The following is a 14712-nucleotide window of genomic DNA, read 5'->3' on the forward strand; positions in this document are numbered from 1 at the left end:
GGGAAAATGAAGTCATGTCCCCAGGGTCTGGGTATCAATGAAAGGTGGCTTTTGGGCCTCTAAGGACTTGCAAGCTCCTAGTTGCTGCCAGCTTTAGTTGTGGAGGAATCCAGCCAAGGTTTAAAATTTCTCACTGGGCACTGCCCTGTTGGCCAGGGCACGTGGCTGCAAAGAGTTGCCATTTTGCATGGGAAAAAGAAGTTCCTTTCCCCAGGGTCTGAGTGTCAGATGAAAGGTGGCCTTTGGGGCTCTAAGGACTTGCAGGGTACTACTTACTGGCTATAGTAGAGGAAATGTATTGTATTTGAATATCTGTATAGAGGCTTTGCCCCAGAGCTCCGGGTTGTCCTTGATGGGCTGCAGCTGGGACCATTGAAGAGAACTGGGATAAAAGGGGGCGGCGTAGCCATTCAGGGAGAGCCTTGAAGGAGCCCTGAACTGGGAAAGAACAGCATGCAGAAGAAAGCGTCTGTGCTGTGAAGATCTGCAGCCATAAGAACACACCGAGGAGGTATGGACTTTAGAAATCTGATAACAGCATTATGGGACTCTAGAGAAATAGAACAATAACAAGTGGCAGCAGCTTTAGATTTGGAGAAATCCAGCAACGATTGCAAATTTCTTGCTGGGCCCCACCCTGTTGGTCAGGGTGAGAGGCCAGAAATGGAGGCCATTTTCCATGGGCAAAATGAAGTCATTGGCCCAGGGTCTGCGTATCAGGTGAAAGGTGGCTTTTGGGGCTCTAAGGACTGGCAGCGTCCTCGTTGCTGGCAGCTTTCCTTTTGGAAGAATCCAGCACAGTTTGCAAATTTCTCGCTTGACACTGCCCTGCCTGCCAGGCCAAATGGCCAAAATTGAAGGCCATTTTCCATGGGAAAAATGTCCTTCACCCAGGGTCTCAGTAATATGTTCAAGGTGGCCTTTGAGGCTCTAAGTATTTACAGGGTCCAGGTTGCTGCCAGCTTTTCTTTTGGAAAAATCCAGCAGAGATTGCGTCATTCTAGCTTGGCTCCCCACTTTCTGCCAGGGTGAGGGGCTGCAAACGGAGGCCATTTCCCATGGGAAAAAGAAGTCCTATCCCAAGGGCCTGGGTGTCAGATGAAAGGTGGCCTTTGGGGCTTTGAGGACTTGCAGGGCACTTCTTACTGGCACCTTTAGATTTGGAGAAATCCATCAAAGATTGAAAATATATTGCTAGGCCCCACCCTCTTGGTCAGGGCGAGAGGCGTCAAATGCAGGCCATTTTCCATGGGGAAAATGAAGTCATTGGCCCAGGGTCTGGGTATCAGATGAAAGGTGGCATCTGGGGCTCTAAGGACTTGCAGGGTCCTCGTTGCCAGCAGCTTTAGTTTTGGAGAAAATCAGCCAAGTTTGCCAATTTCCCACAGGGAACGATGCAGATGGCCAGGGCAAGTGGCCTCAAACTGACCCCATTTTCCATGGGGAAAATGAAGTCACGTCTCCAGGTTCTGGGAAAAAATGAAAGGTGCCTTTTGGAGCACTAAGGACTTGCAGGGTCCTCGTTGCCAGCATCTTTAGTTTTGGAGAAAATCATCCAAGTTTGCCAATTTCCCACAGGGAACGATGCAGATGGCCAGGGCAAGTGGCCCCAGACTGACCCCATTTTCCATGGGGAAAATGAAGTCACGTCTCCAGGGTCTGGGAATCAATGAAAGGTGGCTTTTGGAGCTCTAAGAACTTGCAAGCTCTTAGTTGTTGGCACTTTTAGTTGTGTAGAAATCCAGCAAAGATTGCAAATTTCTTGCTGGGCACCACCCTATCGGTCAGGGCGAGTGGCCCAAAATGGAGGCCATGTTCCATGGGGAAAATGAAGTCATTGGCCCAGGGTCTGGGTATCAGATGAAAGGTGGCATCTGGGACCTTAAGGACTTGCAGGGTCCTCGTTGCCAGCAGCTTTAGTTTTGGAGAAAATCAGCCAAGTTTGCCACTTTCCCACAGGGAACGATGCAGATGGCCAGGCCGAGTGGCCTCAAACTGACCCCATTTTCCATGGGGAAAAGAAGTCCTTTTCCAGAGTCTGGGTATCAATGAAAGGTGGCCTTTGGGGATCTAAGGACTTGCAAGCTCCTTGTTGCCGGCAGCTTTAGTTGTGGAAGAATGCAGCCAAGTTTTAAAATTTCTCACTGGGCATTGCCCTGTTGGCCAGGGCACATGGCTGCAAATGGTTGCCATTTTGCATGGGAAAAAGAAGTCATTTCCCCAGGGTCTGAGTGTCAGATGAAAGGTGGCCTTTGGGGCTCTAAGGAGTTGCAGCGTCCTAGTTGCTGGCAGCTTTCCTTTTGGAAGAATCCAGCACAGTTTGCAAATTTCTCGCTTGACACTGCCCTGCCTGCCAGGCCAAATGGCCAAAATTGAAGGCCATTTTCCATGGGAAAAATGTCCTTCACCCAGGGTCTCAGTAATATGTTCAAGGTGGCCTTTGAGGCTCTAAGTATTTACAGGGTCCAGGTTGCTGCCAGCTTTTCTTTTGGAAAAATCCAGCAGAGATTGCGTCATTCTAGCTTGGCTCCCCACTTTCTGCCAGGGTGAGGGGCTGCAAACGGAGGCCATTTGCCATGGGAAAAAGAAGTCCTATCCCCAGGCTCTGGGTGTCAGATGAAAGGTGGCCTTTGGGGCTTTGAGGACTTGCAGGGTACTTCTTACTGGCACCTTTAGATTTGGAGAAATCCAGCAAAGATTGCAAATATATTGCTGGGCCCCACCCTCTTGGTCAGGGCGAGAGGCGTCAAATGCAGGCCATTTTCCATGGGGAAAATGAAGTCATTGGCCCAGGGTCTGGGTATCAGATGAAAGGTGGCATCTGGGACCTTAAGGACTTGCAGGGTCCTCGTTGCCAGCAGCTTTAGTTTTGGAGAAAATCAGCCAAGTTTGCCAATTTCCCACAGGGAACGATGCAGATGGCCAGGTCGAGCAACCTCAAACTGACCCCATTTTCCATGGGGAAAATGAAGTCACGTCTCCAGGGTCTGGGAATCAATGAAAGGTGGCTTTTGGTGCTCAAAGGACTTGCAGATTACTTCTCACTGGGAGCTTTATATTTTGAGAAATGCAGCAAAGATTTCAAATTTCTTGCTGGACCCGACACTATTGCTCAGGGCGAGAGGCCAGAAATGGAGGCCATTTTCCATGGGGAAAATGAAGTCATTGGCCCAGGGTCTGGGTATCAGATGAAAGGTGGCATCTGGGACCTTAAGGACTTGCAGGGTCCTCGTTGCCAGCAGCTTTAGTTTTGGAGAAAATCAGCCAAGTTTGCCAATTTCCCACAGGGAATGATGCCGATGGCCAGGCCGAGTGTCCTCAAACTGAACCAATTTTCCATGGGGAAAATGAAGTCATGTCCCCAGGGTCTGGGTATCAATGAAAGGTGGCTTTTGGGCCTCTAAGGACTTGCAAGCTCCTAGTTGCTGCCAGCTTTAGTTGTGGAGGAATCCAGCCAAGGTTTAAAATTTCTCACTGGGCACTGCCCTGTTGGCCAGGGCACGTGGCTGCAAAGAGTTGCCATTTTGCATGGGAAAAAGAAGTTCCTTTCCCCAGGGTCTGAGTGTCAGATGAAAGGTGGCCTTTGGGGCTCTAAGGACTTGCAGGGTACTACTTACTGGCTATAGTAGAGGAAATGTATTGTATTTGAATATCTGTATAGAGGCTTTGCCCCAGAGCTCCGGGTTGTCCTTGATGGGCTGCAGCTGGGACCATTGAAGAGAACTGGGATAAAAGGGGGCGGCGTAGCCATTCAGGGAGAGCCTTGAAGGAGCCCTGAACTGGGAAAGAACAGCATGCAGAAGAAAGCGTCTGTGCTGTGAAGATCTGCAGCCATAAGAACACACCGAGGAGGTATGGACTTTAGAAATCTGATAACAGCATTATGGGACTCTAGAGAAATAGAACAATAACAAGTGGCAGCAGCTTTAGATTTGGAGAAATCCAGCAACGATTGCAAATTTCTTGCTGGGCCCCACCCTGTTGGTCAGGGTGAGAGGCCAGAAATGGAGGCCATTTTCCATGGGCAAAATGAAGTCATTGGCCCAGGGTCTGCGTATCAGGTGAAAGGTGGCTTTTGGGGCTCTAAGGACTGGCAGCGTCCTCGTTGCTGGCAGCTTTCCTTTTGGAAGAATCCAGCACAGTTTGCAAATTTCTCGCTTGACACTGCCCTGCCTGCCAGGCCAAATGGCCAAAATTGAAGGCCATTTTCCATGGGAAAAATGTCCTTCACCCAGGGTCTCAGTAATATGTTCAAGGTGGCCTTTGAGGCTCTAAGTATTTACAGGGTCCAGGTTGCTGCCAGCTTTTCTTTTGGAAAAATCCAGCAGAGATTGCGTCATTCTAGCTTGGCTCCCCACTTTCTGCCAGGGTGAGGGGCTGCAAACGGAGGCCATTTCCCATGGGAAAAAGAAGTCCTATCCCAAGGGCCTGGGTGTCAGATGAAAGGTGGCCTTTGGGGCTTTAAGGACTTGCAGGGCACTTCTTACTGGCACCTTTAGATTTGGAGAAATCCATCAAAGATTGAAAATATATTGCTAGGCCCCACCCTCTTGGTCAGGGCGAGAGGCGTCAAATGCAGGCCATTTTCCATGGGCAAAATGAAGTCATTGGCCCAGGGTCTGGGTATCAGATGAAAGGTGGCATCTGGGGCTCTAAGGACTTGCAGGGTCCTCGTTGCCAGCAGCTTTAGTTTTGGAGAAAATCAGCCAAGTTTGCCAATTTCCCACAGGGAACGATGCAGATGGCCAGGGCAAGTGGCCTCAAACTGACCCCATTTTCCATGGGGAAAATGAAGTCACGTCTCCAGGTTCTGGGAAAAAATGAAAGGTGCCTTTTGGAGCACTAAGGACTTGCAGGGTCCTCGTTGCCAGCATCTTTAGTTTTGGAGAAAATCATCCAAGTTTGCCAATTTCCCACAGGGAACGATGCAGATGGCCAGGGCAAGTGGCCCCAGACTGACCCCATTTTCCATGGGGAAAATGAAGTCACGTCTCCAGGGTCTGGGAATCAATGAAAGGTGGCTTTTGGAGCTCTAAGAACTTGCAAGCTCTTAGTTGTTGGCACTTTTAGTTGTGTAGAAATCCAGCAAAGATTGCAAATTTCTTGCTGGGCACCACCCTATCGGTCAGGGCGAGTGGCCCAAAATGGAGGCCATGTTCCATGGGGAAAATGAAGTCATTGGCCCAGGGTCTGGGTATCAGATGAAAGGTGGCATCTGGGACCTTAAGGACTTGCAGGGTCCTCGTTGCCAGCAGCTTTAGTTTTGGAGAAAATCAGCCAAGTTTGCCACTTTCCCACAGGGAACGATGCAGATGGCCAGGCCGAGTGGCCTCAAACTGACCCCATTTTCCATGGGGAAAAGAAGTCCTTTTCCAGAGTCTGGGTATCAATGAAAGGTGGCCTTTGGGGATCTAAGGACTTGCAAGCTCCTTGTTGCCGGCAGCTTTAGTTGTGGAAGAATGCAGCCAAGTTTTAAAATTTCTCACTGGGCATTGCCCTGTTGGCCAGGGCACATGGCTGCAAATGGTTGCCATTTTGCATGGGAAAAAGAAGTCATTTCCCCAGGGTCTGAGTGTCAGATGAAAGGTGGCCTTTGGGGCTCTAAGGAGTTGCAGCGTCCTAGTTGCTGGCAGCTTTCCTTTTGGAAGAATCCAGCACAGTTTGCAAATTTCTCGCTTGACACTGCCCTGCCTGCCAGGCCAAATGGCCAAAATTGAAGGCCATTTTCCATGGGAAAAATGTCCTTCACCCAGGGTCTCAGTAATATGTTCAAGGTGGCCTTTGAGGCTCTAAGTATTTACAGGGTCCAGGTTGCTGCCAGCTTTTCTTTTGGAAAAATCCAGCAGAGATTGCGTCATTCTAGCTTGGCTCCCCACTTTCTGCCAGGGTGAGGGGCTGCAAACGGAGGCCATTTGCCATGGGAAAAAGAAGTCCTATCCCCAGGCTCTGGGTGTCAGATGAAAGGTGGCCTTTGGGGCTTTGAGGACTTGCAGGGTACTTCTTACTGGCACCTTTAGATTTGGAGAAATCCAGCAAAGATTGCAAATATATTGCTGGGCCCCACCCTCTTGGTCAGGGCGAGAGGCGTCAAATGCAGGCCATTTTCCATGGGGAAAATGAAGTCATTGGCCCAGGGTCTGGGTATCAGATGAAAGGTGGCATCTGGGACCTTAAGGACTTGCAGGGTCCTCGTTGCCAGCAGCTTTAGTTTTGGAGAAAATCAGCCAAGTTTGCCAATTTCCCACAGGGAACGATGCAGATGGCCAGGTCGAGCAACCTCAAACTGACCCCATTTTCCATGGGGAAAATGAAGTCACGTCTCCAGGGTCTGGGAATCAATGAAAGGTGGCTTTTGGTGCTCAAAGGACTTGCAGATTACTTCTCACTGGGAGCTTTATATTTTGAGAAATGCAGCAAAGATTTCAAATTTCTTGCTGGACCCGACACTATTGCTCAGGGCGAGAGGCCAGAAATGGAGGCCATTTTCCATGGGGAAAATGAAGTCATTGGCCCAGGGTCTGGGTATCAGATGAAAGGTGGCATCTGGGACCTTAAGGACTTGCAGGGTCCTCGTTGCCAGCAGCTTTAGTTTTGGAGAAAATCAGCCAAGTTTGCCAATTTCCCACAGGGAATGATGCCGATGGCCAGGCCGAGTGTCCTCAAACTGAACCAATTTTCCATGGGGAAAATGAAGTCATGTCCCCAGGGTCTGGGTATCAATGAAAGGTGGCTTTTGGGCCTCTAAGGACTTGCAAGCTCCTAGTTGCTGCCAGCTTTAGTTGTGGAGGAATCCAGCCAAGGTTTAAAATTTCTCACTGGGCACTGCCCTGTTGGCCAGGGCACGTGGCTGCAAAGAGTTGCCATTTTGCATGGGAAAAAGAAGTTCCTTTCCCCAGGGTCTGAGTGTCAGATGAAAGGTGGCCTTTGGGGCTCTAAGGACTTGCAGGGTACTACTTACTGGCTATAGTAGAGGAAATGTATTGTATTTGAATATCTGTATAGAGGCTTTGCCCCAGAGCTCCGGGTTGTCCTTGATGGGCTGCAGCTGGGACCATTGAAGAGAACTGGGATAAAAGGGGGCGGCGTAGCCATTCAGGGAGAGCCTTGAAGGAGCCCTGAACTGGGAAAGAACAGCATGCAGAAGAAAGCGTCTGTGCTGTGAAGATCTGCAGCCATAAGAACACACCGAGGAGGTATGGACTTTAGAAATCTGATAACAGCATTATGGGACTCTAGAGAAATAGAACAATAACAAGTGGCAGCAGCTTTAGATTTGGAGAAATCCAGCAACGATTGCAAATTTCTTGCTGGGCCCCACCCTGTTGGTCAGGGTGAGAGGCCAGAAATGGAGGCCATTTTCCATGGGCAAAATGAAGTCATTGGCCCAGGGTCTGCGTATCAGGTGAAAGGTGGCTTTTGGGGCTCTAAGGACTGGCAGCGTCCTCGTTGCTGGCAGCTTTCCTTTTGGAAGAATCCAGCACAGTTTGCAAATTTCTCGCTTGACACTGCCCTGCCTGCCAGGCCAAATGGCCAAAATTGAAGGCCATTTTCCATGGGAAAAATGTCCTTCACCCAGGGTCTCAGTAATATGTTCAAGGTGGCCTTTGAGGCTCTAAGTATTTACAGGGTCCAGGTTGCTGCCAGCTTTTCTTTTGGAAAAATCCAGCAGAGATTGCGTCATTCTAGCTTGGCTCCCCACTTTCTGCCAGGGTGAGGGGCTGCAAACGGAGGCCATTTCCCATGGGAAAAAGAAGTCCTATCCCAAGGGCCTGGGTGTCAGATGAAAGGTGGCCTTTGGGGCTTTGAGGACTTGCAGGGCACTTCTTACTGGCACCTTTAGATTTGGAGAAATCCATCAAAGATTGAAAATATATTGCTAGGCCCCACCCTCTTGGTCAGGGCGAGAGGCGTCAAATGCAGGCCATTTTCCATGGGCAAAATGAAGTCATTGGCCCAGGGTCTGGGTATCAGATGAAAGGTGGCATCTGGGGCTCTAAGGACTTGCAGGGTCCTCGTTGCCAGCAGCTTTAGTTTTGGAGAAAATCAGCCAAGTTTGCCAATTTCCCACAGGGAACGATGCAGATGGCCAGGGCAAGTGGCCTCAAACTGACCCCATTTTCCATGGGGAAAATGAAGTCACGTCTCCAGGTTCTGGGAAAAAATGAAAGGTGCCTTTTGGAGCACTAAGGACTTGCAGGGTCCTCGTTGCCAGCATCTTTAGTTTTGGAGAAAATCATCCAAGTTTGCCAATTTCCCACAGGGAACGATGCAGATGGCCAGGGCAAGTGGCCCCAGACTGACCCCATTTTCCATGGGGAAAATGAAGTCACGTCTCCAGGGTCTGGGAATCAATGAAAGGTGGCTTTTGGAGCTCTAAGAACTTGCAAGCTCTTAGTTGTTGGCACTTTTAGTTGTGTAGAAATCCAGCAAAGATTGCAAATTTCTTGCTGGGCACCACCCTATCGGTCAGGGCGAGTGGCCCAAAATGGAGGCCATGTTCCATGGGGAAAATGAAGTCATTGGCCCAGGGTCTGGGTATCAGATGAAAGGTGGCATCTGGGACCTTAAGGACTTGCAGGGTCCTCGTTGCCAGCAGCTTTAGTTTTGGAGAAAATCAGCCAAGTTTGCCACTTTCCCACAGGGAACGATGCAGATGGCCAGGCCGAGTGGCCTCAAACTGACCCCATTTTCCATGGGGAAAAGAAGTCCTTTTCCAGAGTCTGGGTATCAATGAAAGGTGGCCTTTGGGGATCTAAGGACTTGCAAGCTCCTTGTTGCCGGCAGCTTTAGTTGTGGAAGAATGCAGCCAAGTTTTAAAATTTCTCACTGGGCATTGCCCTGTTGGCCAGGGCACATGGCTGCAAATGGTTGCCATTTTCCATGGGAAAAAGAAGTCATTTCCCCAGGGTCTGAGTGTCAGATGAAAGGTGGCCTTTGGGGCTCTAAGGAGTTGCAGCGTCCTAGTTGCTGGCAGCTTTCCTTTTGGAAGAATCCAGCACAGTTTGCAAATTTCTCGCTTGACACTGCCCTGCCTGCCAGGCCAAATGGCCAAAATTGAAGGCCATTTTCCATGGGAAAAATGTCCTTCACCCAGGGTCTCAGTAATATGTTCAAGGTGGCCTTTGAGGCTCTAAGTATTTACAGGGTCCAGGTTGCTGCCAGCTTTTCTTTTGGAAAAATCCAGCAGAGATTGCGTCATTCTAGCTTGGCTCCCCACTTTCTGCCAGGGTGAGGGGCTGCAAACGGAGGCCATTTGCCATGGGAAAAAGAAGTCCTATCCCCAGGCTCTGGGTGTCAGATGAAAGGTGGCCTTTGGGGCTTTGAGGACTTGCAGGGTACTTCTTACTGGCACCTTTAGATTTGGAGAAATCCAGCAAAGATTGCAAATATATTGCTGGGCCCCACCCTCTTGGTCAGGGCGAGAGGCGTCAAATGCAGGCCATTTTCCATGGGGAAAATGAAGTCATTGGCCCAGGGTCTGGGTATCAGATGAAAGGTGGCATCTGGGACCTTAAGGACTTGCAGGGTCCTCGTTGCCAGCAGCTTTAGTTTTGGAGAAAATCAGCCAAGTTTGCCAATTTCCCACAGGGAACGATGCAGATGGCCAGGTCGAGCAACCTCAAACTGACCCCATTTTCCATGGGGAAAATGAAGTCACGTCTCCAGGGTCTGGGAATCAATGAAAGGTGGCTTTTGGTGCTCAAAGGACTTGCAGATTACTTCTCACTGGGAGCTTTATATTTTGAGAAATGCAGCAAAGATTTCAAATTTCTTGCTGGACCCGACACTATTGCTCAGGGCGAGAGGCCAGAAATGGAGGCCATTTTCCATGGGGAAAATGAAGTCATTGGCCCAGGGTCTGGGTATCAGATGAAAGGTGGCATCTGGGACCTTAAGGACTTGCAGGGTCCTCGTTGCCAGCAGCTTTAGTTTTGGAGAAAATCAGCCAAGTTTGCCAATTTCCCACAGGGAATGATGCCGATGGCCAGGCCGAGTGTCCTCAAACTGAACCAATTTTCCATGGGGAAAATGAAGTCATGTCCCCAGGGTCTGGGTATCAATGAAAGGTGGCTTTTGGGCCTCTAAGGACTTGCAAGCTCCTAGTTGCTGCCAGCTTTAGTTGTGGAGGAATCCAGCCAAGGTTTAAAATTTCTCACTGGGCACTGCCCTGTTGGCCAGGGCACGTGGCTGCAAAGAGTTGCCATTTTGCATGGGAAAAAGAAGTTCCTTTCCCCAGGGTCTGAGTGTCAGATGAAAGGTGGCCTTTGGGGCTCTAAGGACTTGCAGGGTACTACTTACTGGCTATAGTAGAGGAAATGTATTGTATTTGAATATCTGTATAGAGGCTTTGCCCCAGAGCTCCGGGTTGTCCTTGATGGGCTGCAGCTGGGACCATTGAAGAGAACTGGGATAAAAGGGGGCGGCGTAGCCATTCAGGGAGAGCCTTGAAGGAGCCCTGAACTGGGAAAGAACAGCATGCAGAAGAAAGCGTCTGTGCTGTGAAGATCTGCAGCCATAAGAACACACCGAGGAGGTATGGACTTTAGAAATCTGATAACAGCATTATGGGACTCTAGAGAAATAGAACAATAACAAGTGGCAGCAGCTTTAGATTTGGAGAAATCCAGCAACGATTGCAAATTTCTTGCTGGGCCCCACCCTGTTGGTCAGGGTGAGAGGCCAGAAATGGAGGCCATTTTCCATGGGCAAAATGAAGTCATTGGCCCAGGGTCTGCGTATCAGGTGAAAGGTGGCTTTTGGGGCTCTAAGGACTGGCAGCGTCCTCGTTGCTGGCAGCTTTCCTTTTGGAAGAATCCAGCACAGTTTGCAAATTTCTCGCTTGACACTGCCCTGCCTGCCAGGCCAAATGGCCAAAATTGAAGGCCATTTTCCATGGGAAAAATGTCCTTCACCCAGGGTCTCAGTAATATGTTCAAGGTGGCCTTTGAGGCTCTAAGTATTTACAGGGTCCAGGTTGCTGCCAGCTTTTCTTTTGGAAAAATCCAGCAGAGATTGCGTCATTCTAGCTTGGCTCCCCACTTTCTGCCAGGGTGAGGGGCTGCAAACGGAGGCCATTTCCCATGGGAAAAAGAAGTCCTATCCCAAGGGCCTGGGTGTCAGATGAAAGGTGGCCTTTGGGGCTTTGAGGACTTGCAGGGCACTTCTTACTGGCACCTTTAGATTTGGAGAAATCCATCAAAGATTGAAAATATATTGCTAGGCCCCACCCTCTTGGTCAGGGCGAGAGGCGTCAAATGCAGGCCATTTTCCATGGGCAAAATGAAGTCATTGGCCCAGGGTCTGGGTATCAGATGAAAGGTGGCATCTGGGGCTCTAAGGACTTGCAGGGTCCTCGTTGCCAGCAGCTTTAGTTTTGGAGAAAATCAGCCAAGTTTGCCAATTTCCCACAGGGAACGATGCAGATGGCCAGGGCAAGTGGCCTCAAACTGACCCCATTTTCCATGGGGAAAATGAAGTCACGTCTCCAGGTTCTGGGAAAAAATGAAAGGTGCCTTTTGGAGCACTAAGGACTTGCAGGGTCCTCGTTGCCAGCATCTTTAGTTTTGGAGAAAATCATCCAAGTTTGCCAATTTCCCACAGGGAACGATGCAGATGGCCAGGGCAAGTGGCCCCAGACTGACCCCATTTTCCATGGGGAAAATGAAGTCACGTCTCCAGGGTCTGGGAATCAATGAAAGGTGGCTTTTGGAGCTCTAAGAACTTGCAAGCTCTTAGTTGTTGGCACTTTTAGTTGTGTAGAAATCCAGCAAAGATTGCAAATTTCTTGCTGGGCACCACCCTATCGGTCAGGGCGAGTGGCCCAAAATGGAGGCCATGTTCCATGGGGAAAATGAAGTCATTGGCCCAGGGTCTGGGTATCAGATGAAAGGTGGCATCTGGGACCTTAAGGACTTGCAGGGTCCTCGTTGCCAGCAGCTTTAGTTTTGGAGAAAATCAGCCAAGTTTGCCACTTTCCCACAGGGAACGATGCAGATGGCCAGGCCGAGTGGCCTCAAACTGACCCCATTTTCCATGGGGAAAAGAAGTCCTTTTCCAGAGTCTGGGTATCAATGAAAGGTGGCCTTTGGGGATCTAAGGACTTGCAAGCTCCTTGTTGCCGGCAGCTTTAGTTGTGGAAGAATGCAGCCAAGTTTTAAAATTTCTCACTGGGCATTGCCCTGTTGGCCAGGGCACATGGCTGCAAATGGTTGCCATTTTCCATGGGAAAAAGAAGTCATTTCCCCAGGGTCTGAGTGTCAGATGAAAGGTGGCCTTTGGGGCTCTAAGGAGTTGCAGCGTCCTAGTTGCTGGCAGCTTTCCTTTTGGAAGAATCCAGCACAGTTTGCAAATTTCTCGCTTGACACTGCCCTGCCTGCCAGGCCAAATGGCCAAAATTGAAGGCCATTTTCCATGGGAAAAATGTCCTTCACCCAGGGTCTCAGTAATATGTTCAAGGTGGCCTTTGAGGCTCTAAGTATTTACAGGGTCCAGGTTGCTGCCAGCTTTTCTTTTGGAAAAATCCAGCAGAGATTGCGTCATTCTAGCTTGGCTCCCCACTTTCTGCCAGGGTGAGGGGCTGCAAACGGAGGCCATTTGCCATGGGAAAAAGAAGTCCTATCCCCAGGCTCTGGGTGTCAGATGAAAGGTGGCCTTTGGGGCTTTGAGGACTTGCAGGGTACTTCTTACTGGCACCTTTAGATTTGGAGAAATCCAGCAAAGATTGCAAATATATTGCTGGGCCCCACCCTCTTGGTCAGGGCGAGAGGCGTCAAATGCAGGCCATTTTCCATGGGGAAAATGAAGTCATTGGCCCAGGGTCTGGGTATCAGATGAAAGGTGGCATCTGGGACCTTAAGGACTTGCAGGGTCCTCGTTGCCAGCAGCTTTAGTTTTGGAGAAAATCAGCCAAGTTTGCCAATTTCCCACAGGGAACGATGCAGATGGCCAGGTCGAGCAACCTCAAACTGACCCCATTTTCCATGGGGAAAATGAAGTCACGTCTCCAGGGTCTAGGAATCAATGAAAGGTGGCTTTTGGTGCTCAAAGGACTTGCAGATTACTTCTCACTGGGAGCTTTATATTTTGAGAAACGCAGCAAAGATTTCAAATTTCTTGCTGGACCCGACACTATTGCTCAGGGCGAGAGGCCAGAAATGGAGGCCATTTTCCATGGGGAAAATGAAGTCATTGGCCCAGGGTCTGGGTATCAGATGAAAGGTGGCATCTGGGACCTTAAGGAGTTGCAGGGTCCTCGTTGCCAGCAGCTTTAGTTTTGGAGAAAATCAGCCAAGTTTGCCAATTTCCCACAGGGAATGATGCCGATGGCCAGGCCGAGTGTCCTCAAACTGAACCAATTTTCCATGGGGAAAATGAAGTCATGTCCCCAGGGTCTGGGTATCAATGAAAGGTGGCTTTTGGGCCTCTAAGGACTTGCAAGCTCCTAGTTGCTGCCAGCTTTAGTTGTGGAGGAATCCAGCCAAGGTTTAAAATTTCTCACTGGGCACTGCCCTGTTGGCCAGGGCACGTGGCTGCAAAGAGTTGCCATTTTGCATGGGAAAAAGAAGTTCCTTTCCCCAGGGTCTGAGTGTCAGATGAAAGGTGGCCTTTGGGGCTCTAAGGACTTGCAGGGTACTACTTACTGGCTATAGTAGAGGAAATGTATTGTATTTGAATATCTGTATAGAGGCTTTGCCCCAGAGCTCCGGGTTGTCCTTGATGGGCTGCAGCTGGGACCATTGAAGAGAACTGGGATAAAAGGGGGCGGCGTAGCCATTCAGGGAGAGCCTTGAAGGAGCCCTGAACTGGGAAAGAACAGCATGCAGAAGAAAGCGTCTGTGCTGTGAAGATCTGCAGCCATAAGAACACACCGAGGAGGTATGGACTTTAGAAATCTGATAACAGCATTATGGGACTCTAGAGAAATAGAACAATAACAAGTGGCAGCAGCTTTAGATTTGGAGAAATCCAGCAACGATTGCAAATTTCTTGCTGGGCCCCACCCTGTTGGTCAGGGTGAGAGGCCAGAAATGGAGGCCATTTTCCATGGGCAAAATGAAGTCATTGGCCCAGGGTCTGCGTATCAGGTGAAAGGTGGCTTTTGGGGCTCTAAGGACTGGCAGCGTCCTCGTTGCTGGCAGCTTTCCTTTTGGAAGAATCCAGCACAGTTTGCAAATTTCTCGCTTGACACTGCCCTGCCTGCCAGGCCAAATGGCCAAAATTGAAGGCCATTTTCCATGGGAAAAATGTCCTTCACCCAGGGTCTCAGTAATATGTTCAAGGTGGCCTTTGAGGCTCTAAGTATTTACAGGGTCCAGGTTGCTGCCAGCTTTTCTTTTGGAAAAATCCAGCAGAGATTGCGTCATTCTAGCTTGGCTCCCCACTTTCTGCCAGGGTGAGGGGCTGCAAACGGAGGCCATTTCCCATGGGAAAAAGAAGTCCTATCCCAAGGGCCTGGGTGTCAGATGAAAGGTGGCCTTTGGGGCTTTAAGGACTTGCAGGGCACTTCTTACTGGCACCTTTAGATTTGGAGAAATCCATCAAAGATTGAAAATATATTGCTAGGCCCCACCCTCTTGGTCAGGGCGAGAGGCGTCAAATGCAGGCCATTTTCCATGGGCAAAATGAAGTCATTGGCCCAGGGTCTGGGTATCAGATGAAAGGTGGCATCTGGGGCTCTAAGGACTTGCAGGGTCCTCGTTGCCAGCAGCTTTA

Source organism: Agelaius phoeniceus, chromosome 22 (genome assembly GCF_051311805.1).
Source record: "Agelaius phoeniceus isolate bAgePho1 chromosome 22, bAgePho1.hap1, whole genome shotgun sequence".
NCBI lineage: Eukaryota > Metazoa > Chordata > Aves > Passeriformes > Icteridae > Agelaius > Agelaius phoeniceus.